This window comes from Podarcis pityusensis (assembly GCF_964106645.2).
Source record: "Podarcis pityusensis genome assembly, chromosome: 2".
Lineage (NCBI taxonomy): Eukaryota > Metazoa > Chordata > Lepidosauria > Squamata > Lacertidae > Podarcis > Podarcis pityusensis.
The window spans coordinates 9,745,514-9,765,925 of NC_138029.1; the positions used below are offsets into that span (position 1 = coordinate 9,745,514).

At 45.9% G+C, this 20,412-nt stretch overlaps 1 long non-coding RNA gene across 1 annotated transcript; it reads left to right on the forward strand.

Annotated features, from left to right (window-relative positions):
• The first annotated feature begins 3,359 nt into the window (after positions 1-3,359).
• LOC308471174 lies at positions 3,360-5,914 on the forward strand. The gene is made up of 2 exons (XR_013982750.1): positions 3,360-3,625; positions 5,471-5,914. It is a non-coding gene; the product is annotated as an uncharacterized lncRNA (long non-coding RNA).
• Positions 5,915-20,412: the final 14,498 nt, after the last annotated feature.

Consider the following 20,412-nt stretch of genomic DNA (forward strand, 5'->3'; position numbering starts at 1 on the left):
AACCGTTCTTAACCTGAAGCACCACTTTAGCTAATGGGGCCTCCTCCTGCTGCTGCTGCTGTACCGCCACCTCGCAATTTCTGTTCTCATCCTGAAGCAAAGTTCTTAACCCGAGGTATTATTTCTGAGTTAGCGGAGTCTGTAACCTGAAGCGTATGTAACCTGAAGCGTATGTAACCCGAGGTACCACTGTATTCCTTAGAGAGTGTTATAAAAAAACAACCGGCTCCTTTATTCCTTATGAGGTATCCAAGAGCCCGTATAGAGTCCTTATGTAGGTTCTCTATCAGTAGGAGAAAATAACAGAGGCCAACCAGAGAGTATTGAGAAGCAAAGCAGCTAGTAAGCATGGTCTTTATTAAACTGTTTCAACAGGGTCCCCTACTCCCCCCCACACAAGGAGGGAGGCGAGGAACCCAGAACACTGGTGTGCAAGCTCTTATATAGACTTTTGAAATTGCCTACCCTGTAGCTCAAGGTAATGGTAAAGGGACCCCTGACCATTAGGTCCAGTTGCGGATGACTGGGGTTGTGGCGCTCATCTCGCTTTATTGGCCAAGGGAGCCAGCGTACAGCTTCCGGGTCATGTGTCCAGCATGACTGAGCCGCTTCTGGTGAACCAGAGCAGCACACGGAAACACCGTTTACCTTCCCGCCGGAGCGGTACCTATTTATCTACTTGCACTTCGATGTGCTTTTGAACTGCTAGGTTGCCAGGAGCAGGGACCAAACCGCCGACCTTCTGATCGGCAAGCCCTAGGCTCTGTGGTTTAACCCGCAGCACCACCTGCGTCAAGACCACCCCCCAAAACATCATACATACATCACAGAAAGAGGTGGTCCCCAGCAGAAATTTGAGCGTGTTGCTTCTCTCCTGTCTGCCAGGATACCTGATAATTGCCTTTTCTGGGTAACCTGGCCATTCCTTTGAGATGGTAAATAGTTCCTGAATCTTTTATGCATATTGATAGTGTGCTCAGCTTAACAGATACTTTCCAGACTGTATTTACAGGGAGGTATAAGCCCCTATATTCCAAAGACAATTGGAAAGCTTTTCCCATTTCCTTCCTCTTTGAAGAGAAATATTTGAGGTCAATTTGGGAGAGTCAAAATGGCTTCAGGATTGTTCTGTACTATTTCAGACACATGGTTTATATACTTAGGTATGTGTTTGCCTTATATATATAAAGTAAATGTTTATAAATGTACAAGACCTTAGAAGTCCTATAACAAGAGGAACTGACCCCCCCCCCCCATGCTCACCTCATCTTCCACTTCAGCAATTTGTTTTTCCCAGGAACTGCACGTTTTCCTTCTGCTGTTCTAGTAAAACTGGGCTCATGGTGAGCTTGTAAGCTTTGGAAAATCAGTTCTCCCCACGTTCTGTCAGGGAAGCTGTTCTTTGGCATAAACTAGTCAACCCTCTCTCTTTTTCTCTTGGTTGGAATTTGGAGTTCAGAGATTAGAATGTGTTTATGGAGGAATGGAAAAAAGAAAAAACGGTCGACAAAAGTTGTCATCTGCTCCAGCTGTTCCTTTTCACAAAAGTCTGTCCCAGTTTTTCTGTGCCCTGTCCTTGGTAGATCATTGTTCCCATGTTGTCACTATTTTGCTCTGGTGTGAAATTTTGGAAGGATTTTCTTAAAAAACGCTTTTTCCTTCCCCCCCCCCTTTTTTTAGGGAGAACCACCCACCCTGCTAAGGAACGCGGGTGGCGCTGTGGGTTAAACCACAGAGCCTAGGACTTGCTGATCAGAAGATCAGCGGTTTGAATCCCCGCGACGGAGTGAGTTCCCGTTGCTCGGTCCCTGCTCCTGCCAACCTAGCAGTTCGAAAGCACGTTAAAGTGCAAGTAGATAAATAGGTACCGCTCCAGCGGGAAAGTAAACAGCGTTTCCGTGCACTGCTCTGGTTCACCAGAAGCAGCTTAGTCATGCTGGCCACATGACCCGGAAGCTGTATGCCGGCTCCCTCGGCCAATAAAGCGAGATGAGTGCCGCAACCTCAGAGTCGACCACTACTGGACCTAATGGTCAGGGGTCCATTTACCATTTACCCACCCTGCTAGCTCGCAAGCACCACCTGAGATTGTTGAGGAAGGTGTGGTTCAGTGGAAGAGCATCATGTTTCGTATGCAGAAGGTCCCACGATCATTGCTTGGCAACACCTGGTAGAACTGGCTGAGAGTCCTGCTTGAAACTCTGGTGAGCCACTCCCAGTCTGTGTAGACAGCACTGAGCTACCAGGACCAATAGTCTGACTTGGTATAAGCTAGCTTCTTATGTTCCTTCCTATCTCACCTGTGTGCATGAATTGCTAGCTTAGGAAATATCCACAGCCAATCAAGGTGCCCAGGTGGGCAATCCACAGGCCATGTGTGGCCCTCTCAACCACTCTCTGCAGCATAGCTGATCACTCTCTGCTGCCATCCGCAGGTGGTGAGGTATAGATTGATATGGTCAGAAACGGCAACGATTGCAGAAGTACAAAATATTTACAGTGGTGCCTCGCAAGACGAAATTAATTCATTCCGCGAGTTTTTTCGTCTTGCGATTTTTTTCGTCTTGCGAAGCACGGTGTCGGGAAAGTTTTGGAAAAGCTTCAAAAATCACCAAAGTCTTTAAAAACCTCAAAAAAGGCTACCACACCGCGTTCTATGAGTTGCTCCTCGAAGTCAAGTCACAACTGTATTAACGGTGTTAAGAAAAAGGAAACAAACTTGCAAGACGTTTTCGTCTTGCGAAGCAAGCCCATAGGGAAAATCGTCTTGCGAAGCAGCTCAAAAAACAAAAAACCCTTTCGTCTAGCGAGTTTTTTGTCTTGCGAGGCATTCGTCTTGCGAGGTACCACTGTATTTGATGAATTCTAAGAGGGCAAAAACAGAGAGGGAAAGAGAAAGAAACAAGAGCACCAGTTGAGTAAAAAAAAATGAGCATGTTCATTAGCCACAGAATTTAGAGTGTGTCATCTGTGGAAAAAAAGTGGAAAGGGGGAGAGAGTGAAATGTCCCTCTTCAGCTGCATAGCAGCTTATAGCATCGTAGAGGAAGGTGGGGTTGGCTGGTTGTTGGCTTGCACCTTCAACCAGAGCACTCTTGCTAGTGATATAAGGGGGGAAAACTGCTCCTTTTCCCTTATGGAGTACCCAAGAGCCCATATAGGGATGCGGGTGGCGCTGTGGGTTAGACCACAGAGCCTAGGACTTGCCGATCAGAAGGTTGGTGGTTCAAATCCCCACGACAGGGTGAGCTCCCATTGCTCGGTCCCTGCTCCTGGCAACCTAGCAGTTCGAAAGCACCTCAAACTTTGAGTCCTTTTGTAGGTTCTCTATCGGTAGGAGAAAACAACAGAGACCAACCAGAGAATATTGAGAAGCAAAGCAGCTAGTAAGCCTGATCTTTATTAACTGTTGCAGCAGGGTGCTCCCCCACACGCAGGAGAGAGGAGGAGGACCCAGAACAAAGGTGTGCCCGCCCTTATGTAGACATTTTAAATTGCCCGCCCTGGAGTCCGAGACCACCCCCAGAAACATCATACATACATCACAGAAGGGGTGTAGCCCAAGACCACCCCCCAGATACATCATACCTACATCACAGAAAAGGTGGTCTACAACAGAAATCTGAGTGCGCTGTTTGCCTCCTTTCTGGCAAGTTACCTGATTGCATTATCTGGGTTTTGGCCACTCTTTTGTTATTATAACTACTTAATTCCTGAATCTAGGTCACAGGTCACAGGCTCACACCCTGTTCATATCTTGAATGTGCCCTTAAGACAGGATTTGTGAGGAAAGAGACAATGAGGAGGTTTCCCAGTTTTGACCTTGCAGAGAAATATTTGAGGTCAATTTGTTCAGGACCTAATCTGTGGGGTTTCAGACATGTGGTTTATATATACAGTTATGAACATTTAATTTTTTTATATATGACCTTAAATTTCTTATAACACTAGCAAGCAAGAAATATACTGCAACATTTTGGCACAGGTCTCACTTGTATATTTTATACTGCAGTTCATCCCTTTAACATAATGGTTTTCAACCAGTGTGCCGTGGCACCCTGGGGTGCCTTGAATGATGGTCAGGGAGGCCTGGCCTCTGTCCCTTTCCCCTTCCCTCCCGCTTCTGATGCCCTATTGTGTATCTGCCCCCCAAAGGCTTGCACAGCTGTTTGCTGCAGCAGCCCTGGCTACAATCTCCCTAGGCGAATGGTGCCTCTGGGGCTGGCCAGGGGTTGCTTCCTAGGCCCCTGTGGGGCAGTGTGAGGAGGCACCTCTCTTTGGGACAGGATGGGGGGCAGCTCAGAGACCAGGGAGCTGCAGCAATAGCTGCCCAGAAAACTCCCAAGGAGAGGGGAGAAGAGAGGAGGCTGAGGGAACACTCCACAAGGGAGTGTGTTCGAAAAAGGGTGAGAGGCTGCCAGCTCTGCAGGCAAGGGGGGACCTAACTGGGCTCCTAAGCCCCACAAGGGAGCTGCAGAAAGAATGTACCGTATTTTTCGCTCTATAAGACGCACCAGACCACAAGACGCACCTAGTTTTTGGAGGAGGAAAACAAGAGAAAAATATTCTGAATCTCAGAAGCCAGAACAGCAAGAGGGATCACTGTGCAGTGAAAGCAGCAATCCCTCTTGCTGTTCTGGCTTCTGGGATAGCTGCACAGCCTGCATTCGCTCCATAAGACGCACACACATTTCCCCTTACTTTTTAGGAGGGAAAAAGTGAGTCTTATAGAGCAAAAAATACGGTAGTTGGTCAAGAGAGTCATGGACCCAAAAAGGATGAAAGCCTCTGCTTTAAGGCCACAGCTGTGGGTTAATATGCCAGTTCCAAAGTGAAGAATTATTTTCTGTTACCCACCCCAAAGTCCCCCCATAGCTGTCACCTTTTCCCCTTTTTTAAGGGAAGTTCCCTTATTTCGAATAGGATTCCTCGCAAGAAAAGGGAAAAGTTGACAGCTATGAGGCCCCCCCCCCAACTGACACTTAGAGGTTTCCTAGCAGGCAAGAGGAGAGGCGATTGCAGCCATACAGTGATAATGTAGGCTTTATTCACATTAATGCAAAATTCCAGACTAGCTCACTTTACTAGTTGGTGAGGGAATAGAAAAGAATGAAATCACAACCGCTTTCATACAAGGAGGTTCTTCGGATTTTCAGTTTTTCTGTACAGAGGGGAAGCTTATGCCTTATAGACACATTTATCATGTGCCACAAATAGTCTTGTGTGTATTGAGGGGTTCTTTTCCGGCAATCTTTTTTATGTCTACTCAGAAATAAATCCCACTGAATTCAGCACCCAGGCAACTGTGTCTTGGGTAGCAGCCCCATCTCCCGAAAAATCTTGTTTTGCCCTCATTAGATATTGTTTGGATGTCGTGCATTAAAAAGAGATGCATTTTGCAGCTTTCTGCATTCAGTTCTACATGCTGCCATTAATCTCTCTCTCCCCCCCTTTCTAACCCTGCATTACAGGTTTGATTCCTTTTGCTGCACAGATGTGGTTTGCCTGACGACAGCCGGTTCCTGATGGCTGCACAGAACCAGCAGGGAAGCAGTCTTCTCCAGGACGGAAAGTGATTGGCTGCCTGCCTCCTGTTGCCGGACAGCGTGCCTCTCTCCTCCTCCTATCAACCTGACATCTAGCGGACGATTATTAGAACTCTAGAGGAGTAGCCTGGAGGAACGCATCAACGCTCCCTGCTCATCCCTCCCTCCCTTCAGGGCCAGCGCGAGACATTTCGCTGCCTAAGGTGGAAAGTCGCATTTGATGCTTCTCTCTCCGATCAAAATGTATAGCAGTGAAAGGTCTGCCAAGTTATTTTGGTACCCGAGGCAGAAAATCTCACATGCATCTCTCCACATCCCTGATAGTAAAGGCACAACAATAATAAACTGCTGTCTTTTCATGACACCCCAGATCAGCAGTCTGAAACAACCACCTTACTCTGCCTAATGGCAGAGCCGGAAAGCTTGGCAGCAGCTGCAGTTGCAGCGACCCTCACATATAAAGCTCCATATAAAGTACCACATTTTTCACTCTATAAGATGCACCAGACCACAAGACGCACCTAGTTTTTGGAGGAGGAAAACAAGAAAAAAAATATTCTGAATCTCAGAAGCCAGAACAGCAAGAGGGATCACTGCGCAGTAAAAGCAGCAATCCCTCGTGCTGTTCTGGCTTCTGGGATAGCTGCGCAGCCTGCATTCGCTCCTTAAGACGCACACACATTTCCCCTTACTTTTTAGGAGGGAAAAAGTGAGTCTTATAGAGCAAAAAATACAGTACCTTGTCTCTAGCAGAGTGGTGGGAAATTACAGCCCTGGGAACTGAGTGCAGGCCAATGCTCAGGCCACGCCCCTCTCTGGCTCTACCTTGCACTCTGAGGTCATGGCTCTTGCTTGCCTGGGTGCAGAAAAGAGGTTTGTGGAAGCTAGCAGTGGCAGACTTGGGGCTCTCAAATTACAGCAGTGCCCCATGAGATGCTAAAATTTGGTGCCCCCCGCCTCTTGCGCTCCATTTTACAGCATTGCTTCAGCACTCCCTGCAGTGCGATGCCCAGTGTGACTACACCGGTCACGCCACCCTAAAACCGCCCACTTGTACAAAGGCAAAACTTGCATCTGTTTCTCTGCCCAATTTTGCCTCTGACCACCATTTCCATATGGCCTCTTGGAAGCTTTCCCAGCCCTCTTTAACCCCAGCCTGCATGGCCAGTGCTCAGGGAGTGAGTGTCACTGGTTTCCCGTACCTGCAGCAATGCCTTATGCCTTCCTTTAATATATATATATAGAGAGAGAGAGAGAGAGATTTTTACAAATAATTTTCAAAAATCATATAACATACTTTCTTATCTTATACAATTTTTTGGATTTCCATCAACCGCATCTGAAGATTTTTCAATCTATCATTTAATCTACATTTCTTAATTTCTCTATTACTTTTAATTGTCCTTTACTAATAACTCTCTTCATAATATTTTGCATAATCTTCCTTACAAAACTTCTTGCAATCCTACTAGCGTAATCTGTTTATTACAATTGCTTTTCAAATAGTTCAAATATTTACTCCAGTCCTCTGAGAATCTCTGGTCCCGCAGGTTTCAGATCCTTCCTGTCATCTTATCTAATTCTGCATAGTCCATTAATTTCGTCTGCCATTCTTCTTTCGTCGGTAATTCTTCTTGTTTCCATTTCTGTGCCAATAATATTATTGCGGCCATTATTGCATATAAAAACAATTGACTATCCTGTCTGTTAATATCCTCCCCTACAATGCCAAATAAAAATGCTTCTGGTTTTTTTTATAAATGTATATTTCAACATCTTTTTCATCTCATTATATATAATTTCCCAGAAGCTTTTCACTTTCTTACATTCCCACCACATGTGATTAAAAGATCCTTCTTTTTCTTTACATTTTCAACATTTATTACTTGTTTTATACATTTTGGCTAATTTCACTGGTGTAATATACCATCTATACATCATTTTCATCACATTTTCTTTCAAAGCATTGCATGCTGTAAATTTTAATCCTTCCTTCCACAGTTTCCCCCAATCTTTTAACTGTATATTGTACCCAAAGTCCTTGCCTTATGCCATGCCTTATGCCTTCCAGCTCTCAGGAGGGAACACGTGGGGCTGACTGTCTCCTCCGCTAACCTCCAGTCATTATTAGCAAGAGGAGAGGATTGTGCCAATTGATCCTGTTTAGAGATCATGCAATATTTGCTTTCTGTTTCCTTCCAGGATCTTTCTGTCTCACTGTCCACTCATGTGGCCTGATCCAGCACACATTTTCACAGCAGCAAGCCCCACTGTGCTCAGTGACACACCATACATTTAAAGTACGCACAAAGTATCCTGGGAACTGCCTGTAAGCTGCTATGGGAGGAACCTAGTTTATTATTTATATACCTGCAGAATTACATATGCTTAATAAATAATAATATTTGGGGGGGTCCTGAATTTAATTGCTGTATTTCTACAAATCTTGGGCTTCACCCTAGTTCACAGATACCTCCCCCTTGTTTTGGGGTGCTGCCATTTTTGCTACAAAGCCATTGGCACACCCCACCCAAGTTCAGTATTCGAAGGAGCAATGGTGATAATGTGAAGTTTCTCAAATTGTGGGTGCTTTTTTCTTTTCAAGCTACTCCTTGAAGGGTATCACAGAATAGCCAAAACCATGAATGCTAGTTAAAAATCTTCAAGGTCTTCCCAACAGTGTCACACTGTCACATTGTGAACTTGCCTTTTTAATGTTGTTGTGGCTTTTGGAACACAGAAGTCTGGCAGCTGCTCTTTGCTTAACCTGTTCTTCACTTGTAATGTTTGCATCTCACTCTGCAGCTGATTTCTCGAACTTGAGCTTTACAAGTGAGATGCAAAACTACAGCGGTCACTGAGGACTTCCCTGCGTTGACACGCTGTGCTGCAGGTTTGACAGAGCCCCATTCAACTATTTGCATCGAGGAGCCCTGGGAAGTTTGATGTGAAAGGTAGTGTGTCAAAGTGCAGCCCTGTTTTCTTAGTGCCATTACTTATAGGTACAAGGCAAATCTAAAAAAATGTAGTATAAACACTGACAACTGGGAAACACTGGCCTGCAAGCACTCCAGTTAGAGAACAGCCATTACCAAAGGTGTCATGGACTTTGAAGACACTTGAACTCAGGACGCAAGGGAGAAACATGCTAAGAGGAAGGCACGCTTGGCAAATCCACACCGTGATCAACCCCCGCCTGGAAACCAATGTCCCCACTGTGGAAGGACGTGTGGATCCAGAATTGGCCTCCACAGTCACTTACGGACTCATTGTTAAAACCGTGTTTATGAAAGACAATCTTACTCGGCTACGAGTGATCGCCAAAGAAGAAGAAGACTTATAGGTAGCACATCATAAGGGATCACCGTGTGTGTCGCCGATGAATAATTGAGGTCATACTTGCAGCTCCGGCTCTGAAAGACGAATGTCTGGTGTAAGAGCTAAAGACAGGAACCGGCTCTCCACCAAGCTGTCCGTTTAGGCCTCATTAATAAAGAAATTGTGGATTATGTTCTTTGCTGCGCAGCCTGTGACATTTCCTGGTTTGCCATTGAGACAGATGAGTGCCAGGGCCAAACCAGACATGACAGCAGCAGCAGCTCTGAGCTTAAACACAGAGCTTCCTCAGGCAGAGAAAGAAAGGGGCAAATTTCCACGTTAGCAGGAAATGGGGTGTTAAGACGTTTGCCAGTTACCTCTGCCCAGCTCTCCGCCCCCAAAGCCTTTTTCCCAGCTGGGTATCTGTTAATTACAAATGAAAGCCCTGGCAGATCCCACTGTGGACCCCTGGCATCCAATGGCAGCTGGTGCTCATTGGATCTGGTGGGGCAAAAGGATGAGATGCCAACAGTAAGTGGCGCCAGAGAGCCGAAGAAAGGCAGAGCCAGCTGGTTCTAGTCCCCCCCCCCCATTTTTTTATTCATGTTAAAACACAAATAAAAAACACAAACAGAAAAGACAAACCATACAAACAAATTCTTTTCATATCCTTATTTTTCTAAAAATAATATTAAGTGGGCTTCCCCAAGTCCCACCTATCTGATTTTCATTTTTAGCAGTTTCCATATATCATAATTTCTAACCATCTTTTTTTTAAAATCACACTTAAAATAACTTCACATTTTATCACTTACAAATAATACTATATTAAATACCCTATCTTCTACTTCTAACCCTACAGCCTATATCCACTTCCAAAGCTATTCTAAGATTTAAATATTAACATATTTTTTCAAATATTCCTTAAACTTCTTCCAGTCTTCTTCCACCGTCTCTTCTCTCTGGTCTCAGAGTCTCCCAGTCAGTTCGGCAAGTTCCATAATGTCCATCATCTTCATCTGCCATTCTTCGATAGTTGGTAAATCTTGTTTCTTCCAATTCTTCGCTAACAATATTATCGCAGCTGTTGTGGCATACAGAAAAAAAGTAACATCCTTTTGGGGGATTTCAAACTCCCACCCCCCACTATACCAAGTAAAAAGGCTTCTGGTTTTTTAAGAAATGTGTTTTTCAACACTTTTTTCAATTCATTATAAATCCTTTCCCAGAAGTCTTTTACCTTGGGGCATGTCCACCACAGCTGGTTCTAGTTTTGCCTCCTCCCTGCTGAGTTCTACAAGGGCAGTTCTGAGACTAAGGAGGATGAAGGAAGATGACAGCCAGTGCTACTCCTTGAACTGGTTGTGAATAAGGAGTTAGGCTGGGGGGGGGTGGCTGAGCTTGGTGGCACAGTGCCCCATGAACCCAGCTAGACCAGTCTCTACTGCCTGCATCACACCTACGTAGCCTTGTTTTGTCTAGAGCTTTGAAGAAGATGGGTGGTTTCATATAGATCAACACCCAAGGTGGCAAGAAGCTGATTGCTGTCTTCCCTTGACATGCTACATGGAGCAGGAGACCATGTCTTGACCTTGAACTCTGTGCCATCCTGGCAGCTTGCCCAAAGTTTGAGTATTTGGTCTGCTCTTCTGTGCATTTTGCTGCCACCACTGCAGGAATGCTCAGCTGTTGTCAGGTGGCTCAAGAAGCCAGTATGCAGAAACAGGTAAGCAGAAGGGGATTCGGGCAGGTGCAGAAAAGCTGGAGCTTGCTGAAATTCCCTCTACTGCACTGTGATTAAAGGTGCAAGATCCCTGCGCTCCTTTACATCCAGCCCCAGCCACCTGGCTGTCAGTCTGCAGAATTCTCCCTACCCATCTCAGCAGCATCCTTTGGCTGTGCAAAGAACATCTGTTTCTCAGCATTTTTACCAATGCATAGTCTGTTACGAAGGCTAAAGAATACCGAGTGCAGAGTTGCTGTTGCTGTTTTTAAATTGACATCGCATCAGAGACTTCCAGCTGTTGTTCGTTTGAGACCACACTGTGCATTTAAATCCTGCCAACTGTAGCTTTGCCCCTCCCAAAACCACAATTCCCAGCATTCTTAACCAACTACTGTTCCCAGGATTCTCTGGGGGAAGAAATGTGATTTAAGCATCTTAAAAAGCAGAGACATCACCTTGCCAACAAAGGTCCGTATTGTTAAAGCTATGGTTTTCCCAGTAGTGACGTATGGAAGTGAGAGCTGGACCATAAAGAAGGCTGATCGCCGAAGAATTGATGCTTTTGAATTCTGGTGCTGGAGGAGACTCTTGAGAGTCCCATGGACTGCAAGAAGATCAAACCTCTCCATTCTGAAGGAAATCAGCCCTGAGTGCTCACTGGAAGGACAGATCCTGAAGCTGAGACTCCAGTACTTTGGCCACCTCATGAGAAGAGAAGACTCCCTGGAAAAGACCCTGATGTTGGGAAAGATGGAGGGCACAAGGAGAAGGGGACGACAGAGGATGAGACGGTTGGACAGTGTTCTTGAAGCTACCAGCATGGGTTTGACTAAACTGTGGGAGGCAGTGGAAGACAGGAGTGCCTGGTGTGCTCTGGTCCATGGGGTCACGAAGAGTCGGTTACGACTAAACGACTAAACAACAACAACAACAATGTGATTTAAACGTGTGTCGGCTGCGCTTTAAACAGTTGGTAGTATTGGCACATTGATTCCTTCCTTTGTTTCCATTGTCAAGCAAAACTTTGATTAAACATATGGGCAATGCCTATTGAAGAAGAGATATGGGGTGTGTGGTGGCGGTAATCCTTCCTAGAAGCCACTTTCATTTAGAACAAGGGTAGCCAACCTCGTGCCTCCAGATGTACTGGGCTACAACTGTTGCCATCGCTGGCCATTGGCCATGCTGGCTGGGACTGTCGGGAGTTGGAGACCAGCCCCAAAACTGTGGAGGATGAAGAGTCAAGGTCAGTTCCCACAACTGAATTGCTGTGTTGAATAAGGGAGTTGAGCAGATGGGATCTGTGCTGAGTTTGGCATGTGCTTGAAGTATGCGCATTTTCACACATCCTCCCCTCCTTAAGTAGTGGGAAGTTCAGATCAGGATGATATTTACATTAACTCATTAAAGCATCTCTAACTAGCTGTTAAGGACGCGGGTGGCACTGTGGGTTAAACCATCAACGCTGGTGCTAAAGTCCAGCAAAAGCCTGGGTGAATACTATGGTCTTCAGCTGGTGTCAAAAGGATTAATGAGTGGGTGGCAGTGATATCTCAGAGGGGAGGGAGTTCCAAAGATGGGAAACCATCACTGAACTTTCTGACAGTAAGAGCTGTTCAGTAGTGGAGTTCAATAGTGGAGCAGAATCTCACAAGAGGTGGTGGACTCTCATTCCTTGGAAGTTTTTAATTAGAGGCTGGATGGCCATCTCTCTTGTATGATCTAGTTGAGATTCCTGCATGACAGGGGGTTGGACTAGGTGACCTTTGGAGTGCCTTCCAACTCTACAATTCTATGATTCTATGATTGCTGTATAGCAGGTCTCCGTTGAGGTTGGCAGATCTAGCAGAACCTCCACAGCATATCTTAACCGCAGGGCAGGTCTGTATAGCAGAAAGCACAGAAACTGAAAGTAGGGCCATTAACTTTCTAACCAGGCTTGTAGATGCACCTTTAAAAGAGGCATGTTCAGTAGGATTTAGCAGAGGAAGCATTTCACAGCTTGGAGATATGACCCGCTGCCCTTGCAAGCGCAGCTACAGAGGCCGATTGAAAAGCTGGCAACCCTGAACAGCGCACAGTTAAATGATGGAATTTCCTCACACAAAATTCCATAACGTACACAAAATGTAGTGCAGAGATGTAGTGTGGTGAGAAAGAGCCTTTTCAGTGGTGGCCCCTGCATCTGCAGAGGGCTTGCCCTCAGGGATACAGGCCTGGCACCCACCTTGTCAGTTCTTTGGTGCCAGGCTAAGACCTTTTCATTAAGTTGTCTCCTATGGTGACGCTCATCGTTTAGTGAGGTGAGTAGGACTCCCTAATATTTTACTGATTCTGACCATTTTACGTATTTTGTATTGCTTTACTTTTTTAATTTTTAAAAAATGCTTTTATTTCTTGTGCTCTGTCCTGCCATGTCGCTTTGAAACGTTTTCTTTTGTATGACTGGTAAATGTAATAAAATAAGAATAAGAATACTGAAGGCTCCCAACTTGGGTGGATTTTTAAAAAGATTAGACAAACTCCTGGGGGTATCAGGCTATCAATGCCTACTAGCCATAGTGGCTATGTAATATCCTGTCACATTTTATACAATTTGCACATGCTAAGTTGGCATAAAAAAAGGTAAAGGACCCCTGACAGTTAAGTCCAGTCTCGAACGACTCTGGGGTTGCGGCGCTCATCTCGCTTTACTGGCCAAGGGAGCCGACGTTGGTCCGCAGACTGTTTTTCTGGGTCATGTGGCCAGCATGACTAAGCGAAACCAGAGCAGTGCACAGAAACGCTGTTTACCTTCCCGCCGGAGTGGTACCTATTTATCTACTTGCACTTTGACGTGCTTTTGAACTGCTAGGTTGGCAGGAGCTGGGATCATACTTTGTGTTATATTCAACAACTCCAGACTTAACTTACCAACCTGGGGCAATGGGTGCTAATCATGATGGCTGCATGCAACCTTCTTCCAAATTCAGAGGCCGGATGCTGTGGAATAACAGCAGCTGGTGGAGGCAGGAGCTGGAGCAATAACAAGCAACAATTGCCTTCGAGCCCTGCTTGAGGGCTCTTTCAAGGAGGATGCTATACCAGATGGACCGCTTATCTGAAGCAGCAGGGCTGCTCTCTTATGTTCTCATGACCTGCGTTATAAGCTTAAAGGAAAGATTAGTGAGATAATGTATATGATGCACAGGGTGGTTAGATGCAAAAGAGTCTCCTGCACTTTTAAATAGTGCAGGGTATTTCAACAGATGTAGCTTGTCACGTAGGAAGCACTTTGAACCCGCAGAGCACTCCCAACGGTGGTTATCAGATTGTGCTATCTGTGATAACACAAGTTTTGTTTTGCTCCTTTTTGCACAGGCCTCTGCAATCATATTGAATTAATCTCTATTCCCTTGCTTTTTTTGTGTATTTTTGAGGTTAGCACCGGGATGTTTGGTGGTCTGTGAGAGGAAGTGGAGGCAGCTGGCTGCTGACAAAGGTGGCAGCGAGGGACGGAAATGGCATCTGGAGTGAGACCCAATCTCAGAGGTAAAGACCAGCAAAGAACCTAAGGTGTCACTCATTCTGTGCAGAGCTTCCAGCTGTTGGGATTTTGCCCCAGTGACAGAGGCTTCTGCTGCTACAGGTTGGAGTAACTGGAACACTTTTTGGGAATAATATTGGCAACCTGCCCTCTTCCTGCAAGGCCCCGCTGCCTTTAAGAGCTGAATAGCAGCGAACTTTCTAAAAATACAGCTCTCCCTCCCTCAGAAGATGACACTGGCCTACCTCGCCAGATTGTTGTGAGGTATCGCTGATACCTTGTAATGTGCTTTGAGGATGAGGAAAGTGCTATAAATACTTTGAGGATGAGGAAAGTGTTTCTGCTACATTGTCAGTTATTGGCGATCACTTGCGAAGGTGTACAGCTGTGTTTTTTAGTACATATCAATTTATTACATGCCTTTATGTATAAGTAGAACCTCTGTGGCTGTGGTTTTCTGAGCTTAGCTTACTGATGTTATGGCTATTCCGTGCCTCAAGGGGGCAGGAAGGGGTAAGAAAAACGAGTGATTCTAAGTGAAAAGACGAACATCAACCCATCATATCCATTCAGTTTCTCAGCCAAGGCAAGGCATATATATCCCTCCCTTTGCCATAATAAATCAAGCTGTGTGCTGAATTGAGGTTCTGATCCTTCAGCCCTCAGGCCTTTAATAACAACGACCTCATGTCTGGACTACTGTAAAAGGAGCACACTTGATTTGTCCCCAGCTGGCCAGCCATCATGAAGGCTTGCTGCATCTCTCTTCACACCGCCAGAGATTCCTGAAAGTTTTATTCCTGTTACGGAGCAGGAGGCCCCTGTTTTCATAGGAGAAATGTTGGAGGGTATACAATCCAGTCAGATGGGTGGCATCATATTATTACAGTCGTACCCAGTGGCGGAGCTGCATCCGCCAGCACCGGGATGTGGGTCGCAGCCCAGGGGGTGTGGCACGCCGCCTGTGGGGCGCGTGGCGTGCGTTGGGAGGGTGCGCAGCAAGCGGCGCACGTCCCAGGGGGTGGGGGCAGGGGCGGCCGCGATGTCAACCCCCCCCCCCCGGGATGGACCGCTCCCCCTGCGGGAAGTTGAACTGAATCTGTTCCGGAAGTCTTTTCAACTTCCAAAACGTTCACAAACCAAAGCACAGCTTCTGATTAGCTGCAGGAACCTCCTGCAGCCATTCGGAAGCCGTGGAAGCCCCGCCGGACGTTCGGCTTCCAAAAATAGTTCGCAAACCGGAACATTTCCGGGTTTGAAGCGTTCGGGAGTCAAAATGTTTGAGAACTAAACAGTTCAACTTCCAAGGTACAACTGTATTGATGTTGTTTATTAAACTACAGTTCCTAGGATTCTGAGGGAAAGGGTCATGTTTTTAATGTATGGTGTGCACACATCTCACCTTAGTTTTTTAAATCAGATGGAAGCTGGTTTGAGGGGGAAAGTATCAAACAGAAGTATTTCTCAAGAAACTACAGGACAGAGAGGGAATGTGACTAGCGTCATGTGTTCTCAGCTTCACATACTAGCGGTGGGTTAGCACTGTAGCCAGAGCAAGTGGTAATCTGTACCCAGACTGAGAGGAAGCCTTCTTGAGTGTGAGCCAAGACTCTTAAGAAGAACTGCGGGGATGGGTGGGTTAGTTTTGTTTTTCTGTGTGCCTTCCCCTCAGCTGCAAAACAAGATCATACTGCATTAGCATTTAAGAGATCTGAGGAAAATATGGCAATTATCCATAGGATACAGTTGCTGACTCCCATCTGTTAGGTGGTCTGACTCAAAAACCCTTGCTGCTGAAAGGAAAGTACAGTGGTACCTCGGGTTAAGAACTTAATTCGTTCTGGAGGTCCGTTCTTAACCTGAAACTGTTCTTAACCTGAAGCACCACTTTAGCTAATGGGGGCCTGCTGCTCCTGCCGCACCCCTGCTGCGCGATTTCTGTTCTCATCCTGAAGCAAAGTTCTTAACCTGAGGTACTATTTCTGGGTTAGCGGAGTCTGTAACCTGAAGCGTATGTAACCTGAAGCGTATGTAACCCGAGGTACCACTCTAGAGGTGATTTTTCTTTGAGGCTCCATTAAGATACAATACTACGCACAGCCATGCGAAGCCATAATCTCTTCCCCACAGGAAATGGAGGGAACAAATGGTGGCCAAGAGCTATAGTGCCTTCAGGACAGGACTTTGGGGCAGAGTCCTGGCCCCGAAATGCAGCAGAGTTGGCTTACCACATTTTGAAGTAAGTCCGGTCTAGAATCTAAAATTATCTAACTGCGCTACTGGCCACAAAGAAAATAACTTTTTCTAGCGGTTTCTGAGAGTGCCTCTGGACTGTCGGTATTCTGTTCAAGCACATACTGGAAATTTAAAATTTGCGCAGTGAAAGTGCTCTGTCACCCTAGCATAACATCTCTCGTTCTCTCTCTCTGTTCAATTAATTCTTTATTAAGCTTCACCAATTTTTAACAAATTAACATCAAATGTAATACTTCCCACCGTTCTTCCATTGCGTTTTTGTTCCTACCCATTCCTGCTGCATTATAGGTTAGGAAAGTGATGGGGGAATGCACATAAAAGTGTGATATAAACAAGTGTTTGATGGGAAGACTTGTAAATACTGCCCCGCAGCAAATCAGGATGAGTGCTCATTGCCATAGAACTGCCTTGCAAACGAAACAGACCCAGTCTTCCAAAGGTTGTAGTCTGGACTCCATGTAAGCTTTGTGCAAACAAATCAGGACAAATGCTTCATCTAAACAGGTTGTCTTGAGGAGCCCTGAAGTTCAGTGGCAGGGCTGGCAGAGACACTCAGGTGCCTTGCCCCAGTCTCTCAAGCATCAAATCATCCTCTCCATGGGACTGTGGGTTTGCAAGGCTGAATTTCTAAATAAGAGGTGAATCCAACTGCCATGGAAGCCTCCAGTCTCTAACTCTGGGTGTGTGTGTATGTGCGGGACCGGATGTGCTTAGGATTGACAAGGTGTAACTCAGAGATTTGTGTTGTACGTCTGCCTTTCCCAGTGTGGTTTGAGACAAGCACCCATGACTTCTTCCTCCCGTTGCTCCCCACCCGCTACAGCAAGCAGGACTCTGGTTATGCCGCTAGGCAAGAGGCCACACAAGAAGACTAGGGGAGGAATAATGGGCAGCTGCAGGGCAGGAGAAGCTGTGGCTATCTTGTCTCCCATTGCAATGGTGAATTTAAAAGCACAGCACATAACTCTGAGCTGCAGCCTGGCAACCGTAGTTGTGGTTACTCGGTGGTGAGAGAATCACTTGGCGACATGTTCAAGAAAATATTCTTCTGGGTGGGGAACGTTCTAGGTTTCTGGGCAAAATCCTTCCAGTGCAGGAATGGCTAACCCAGTGTATCTCAAACTTGGGTCCCAGTTGTTGTAGGACCACAGCTCCCATCATCCCTGACCACTGGTCCTGCTAGCTAGATCTGATGCCAGTGGCAGTCAACATCAGCTAGAGACCCAAGTTTGAGAAATAATAATAATAATTTATGATAATTTATTATTTATACCCCGCCCATCTGGCTGGGCTTCCCCAGCCACTCTGGGCGGCTTAAAAAATATATATATTAAAATACTGTGATATATCAAACATTAAAAGCTTCCCTAAACAGGGCTGCCTTCAGATGTCTTCTAAAAGTCTGGTAGTTGTTGTTCTCTTTGACATCTGGTGGGAGGGCATTCCACAGGGAGGGCGCCACTACCGAGAAGGCCCTCTGCCTGCTTCCCTGTAACTTGGCTTCTCGCAGTGAGGGAACCGCCAGAAGGCCCTCGGTGCTGGACCTCAGTGTCCGGGTAGAACGATGGGGATGGAGACGCTCCTTCAGATATATAAACACTGGAACCTGTGGGCCTCCAGATATTTGTTGAACTATAACTCCAAGCAGCCGCAGGGAGCATGGCCAATGATCAGAACTGCATGATGGGAATTGTAATCCTTCAATATCTGGAAGGCCACAGGTCCTCCACACCTGCTCCAGTGGCTCCTCTGTTCACCCACACCCCTTGGTGGTTTCCCACCAAGAATGCAGCCAGGGGCATTGCTACTTAGAGGGCTCGGTACATAGGCCCATGACAGACTTGCAGAAAATTTGCATATGCTGATTTATATGTAGAGATGCAAATTTGGATCTCTGGGGAAGCTAAGATGGTAGGTGGCTGGGTTCTCAGTGGCACTGTGCTTTTTGTTTTGTTTTTAAGTGTTATGTGTGGAAAGATCTGGGGCACAGTGTAAAAGACCTGGGGCTGTCTCCTGAATGCACCTGTAGCTTGTTTCCATACCTTGTAATCCGCCTTCACCACTGGTCTCCGGAACACTGGAACAGCAGAATGGAATGTAAGTTCAGACTGACATCACTATGGCATCTCTTCCAAAACTTACCTAGCTCAGTGAGTCTTTCAGCTGCCCATGGATCCTGGGCAGTCCTCCATCTGTACCAGCTGAGGGCACTGCTTACAGAAACCAAGCACTGAAAGCAGACTTCAGGCTAAGGAGAGCCTAGATGCTTTCGCACCTGAAGCAAAACTTTAAAATGATAGCTATTCCCTCCTGATTTCTTTTCTTAATGACAGGGAGACAGGTTGGAGGTAGAAAAGCACCCCTCCCTGAGACCTACTCCGGCAAAGTCTTATGCCTCATCCAGCGACTCTGCCCTGGTACAGCAACAGGTGTGTGGTACGAGCCCACAGACTACGATCCCCTTCCAGCAGAATAGTTAATAATTTTTTTTTTTAATATGATTTTTATTAAGGTTTCAGTAAAAAGTTAAACAGAAAAACATAAAAAAGAAATACACAAATACACAGTACATAATCCAAAAAAGAAAAGAAAAACACAGAGAACAAAAAACAAAAAAAGAAACAGAACAATTAAAAACAATATCACCTTTTCATTTCTGTTTTTAAATTTACTTATTTTCTGGACCTCCTCATACCTCCCTCTTTTGTATTCCGGTCCAAATTGTTTGTCCAGCAATTTCTTTTCCACTTTTTTAATCCCAATCTTTAATCTTAATGTAATATAGCATTAAAATTTTACCTCTTAAGTACCAAATTTCCATTTCCTTAAACTTCTTTAATCCTAATCTTTAATCTTAGTCTATCTATAACTTTAAATCCTGTACAGCTGGAAACCACTTATTTTCAATCCAACATCACTCTAACATTCTTTAATTTTGCAGTGTTTCTGTAGATAATCTTTGAATTTCTTCCAATCTTCCTCCACCGACTCTTCTCCCTGGTCACGGATTCTGCCGGTCATTTCCGCCAGTTCCATATAGTCCATCAGTTTCATCTGCCATTCCTCCAGCGTGGGAAGTTCTTGTGTCTTCTGAGAATAGTTAATAATTTTTATTGGACTGTCGGTTGCTGCCTTCTGCTGAGCCAGGCTGTTGGTGCATCAAGCTCAGCTTGGCTTTTCCGAATTTCAGACAGAGAGCCTTTCCCGGCTCTGCATGGTGCGGATTGAACCTGGAACCTTCTGTGTGCAGAGCAGATGCTGTTCTGCTGAGGCATACCCTTTCCCGACCAGAGGATGACACCTCTTGCCCCCCAGACCCTATCAGAAGGCTTGTTTCTGTATGATTGTTGTTGCAGACCTCTGTCTGTTTCAAGAGACAATGGAGTGCACCTCGGGGGTGAAGTCAAACCACTGTATTAGCAGCACTGAAATGACCTCCCTTTGGCACAAGCCTGAGCAGTGTATATGGAGTAATAATAATTTATTATTTATACCCTGCCCATCTGGCTGGGTTTCCTCAGCCACTCTGGGCGGCTCCCAACAGAATATTAAAAACACAATAAAACACCAGACATTAAAAGCTTCCCTAAACAGGGCTGCCTTCAGATGTCTTCTAAAAGTCAGATAGTTGTTTATTTCCTTGACATCTGGTGGGAGGGCGTTCCACAGGGCGGGTGCCACCACCGAGAAGACCTTCTGCCTGGTTTCTTGTAACCTCACTTCTCACAGTGAGGGAACCGCTGGAAGGCCTTTGGAGCTGGACCTCAGTGCCTGGTCTGAACGATGGGGGTGGAGATGCTCCTTCAGGTATAATGGGAAGAGGCCGTTTGGGGCTTAAAGGTCAGCACCAATGCTTTGAATTGTGCTCAGAAACGTACTGGGAGCCAATGTAGGTCTTTCAGGACCGGTGCTATATGGCTGCCCAGACAGCAAGACCTCCCTCTTGGCCTCACTGATGTGGCCCAAAGGAAAGCAGAGCAATATGTTAAGCACCGTCTGGACTGCAGGAGTTGCTGGAAGGAGGTGTGCAAGGGACTCCAC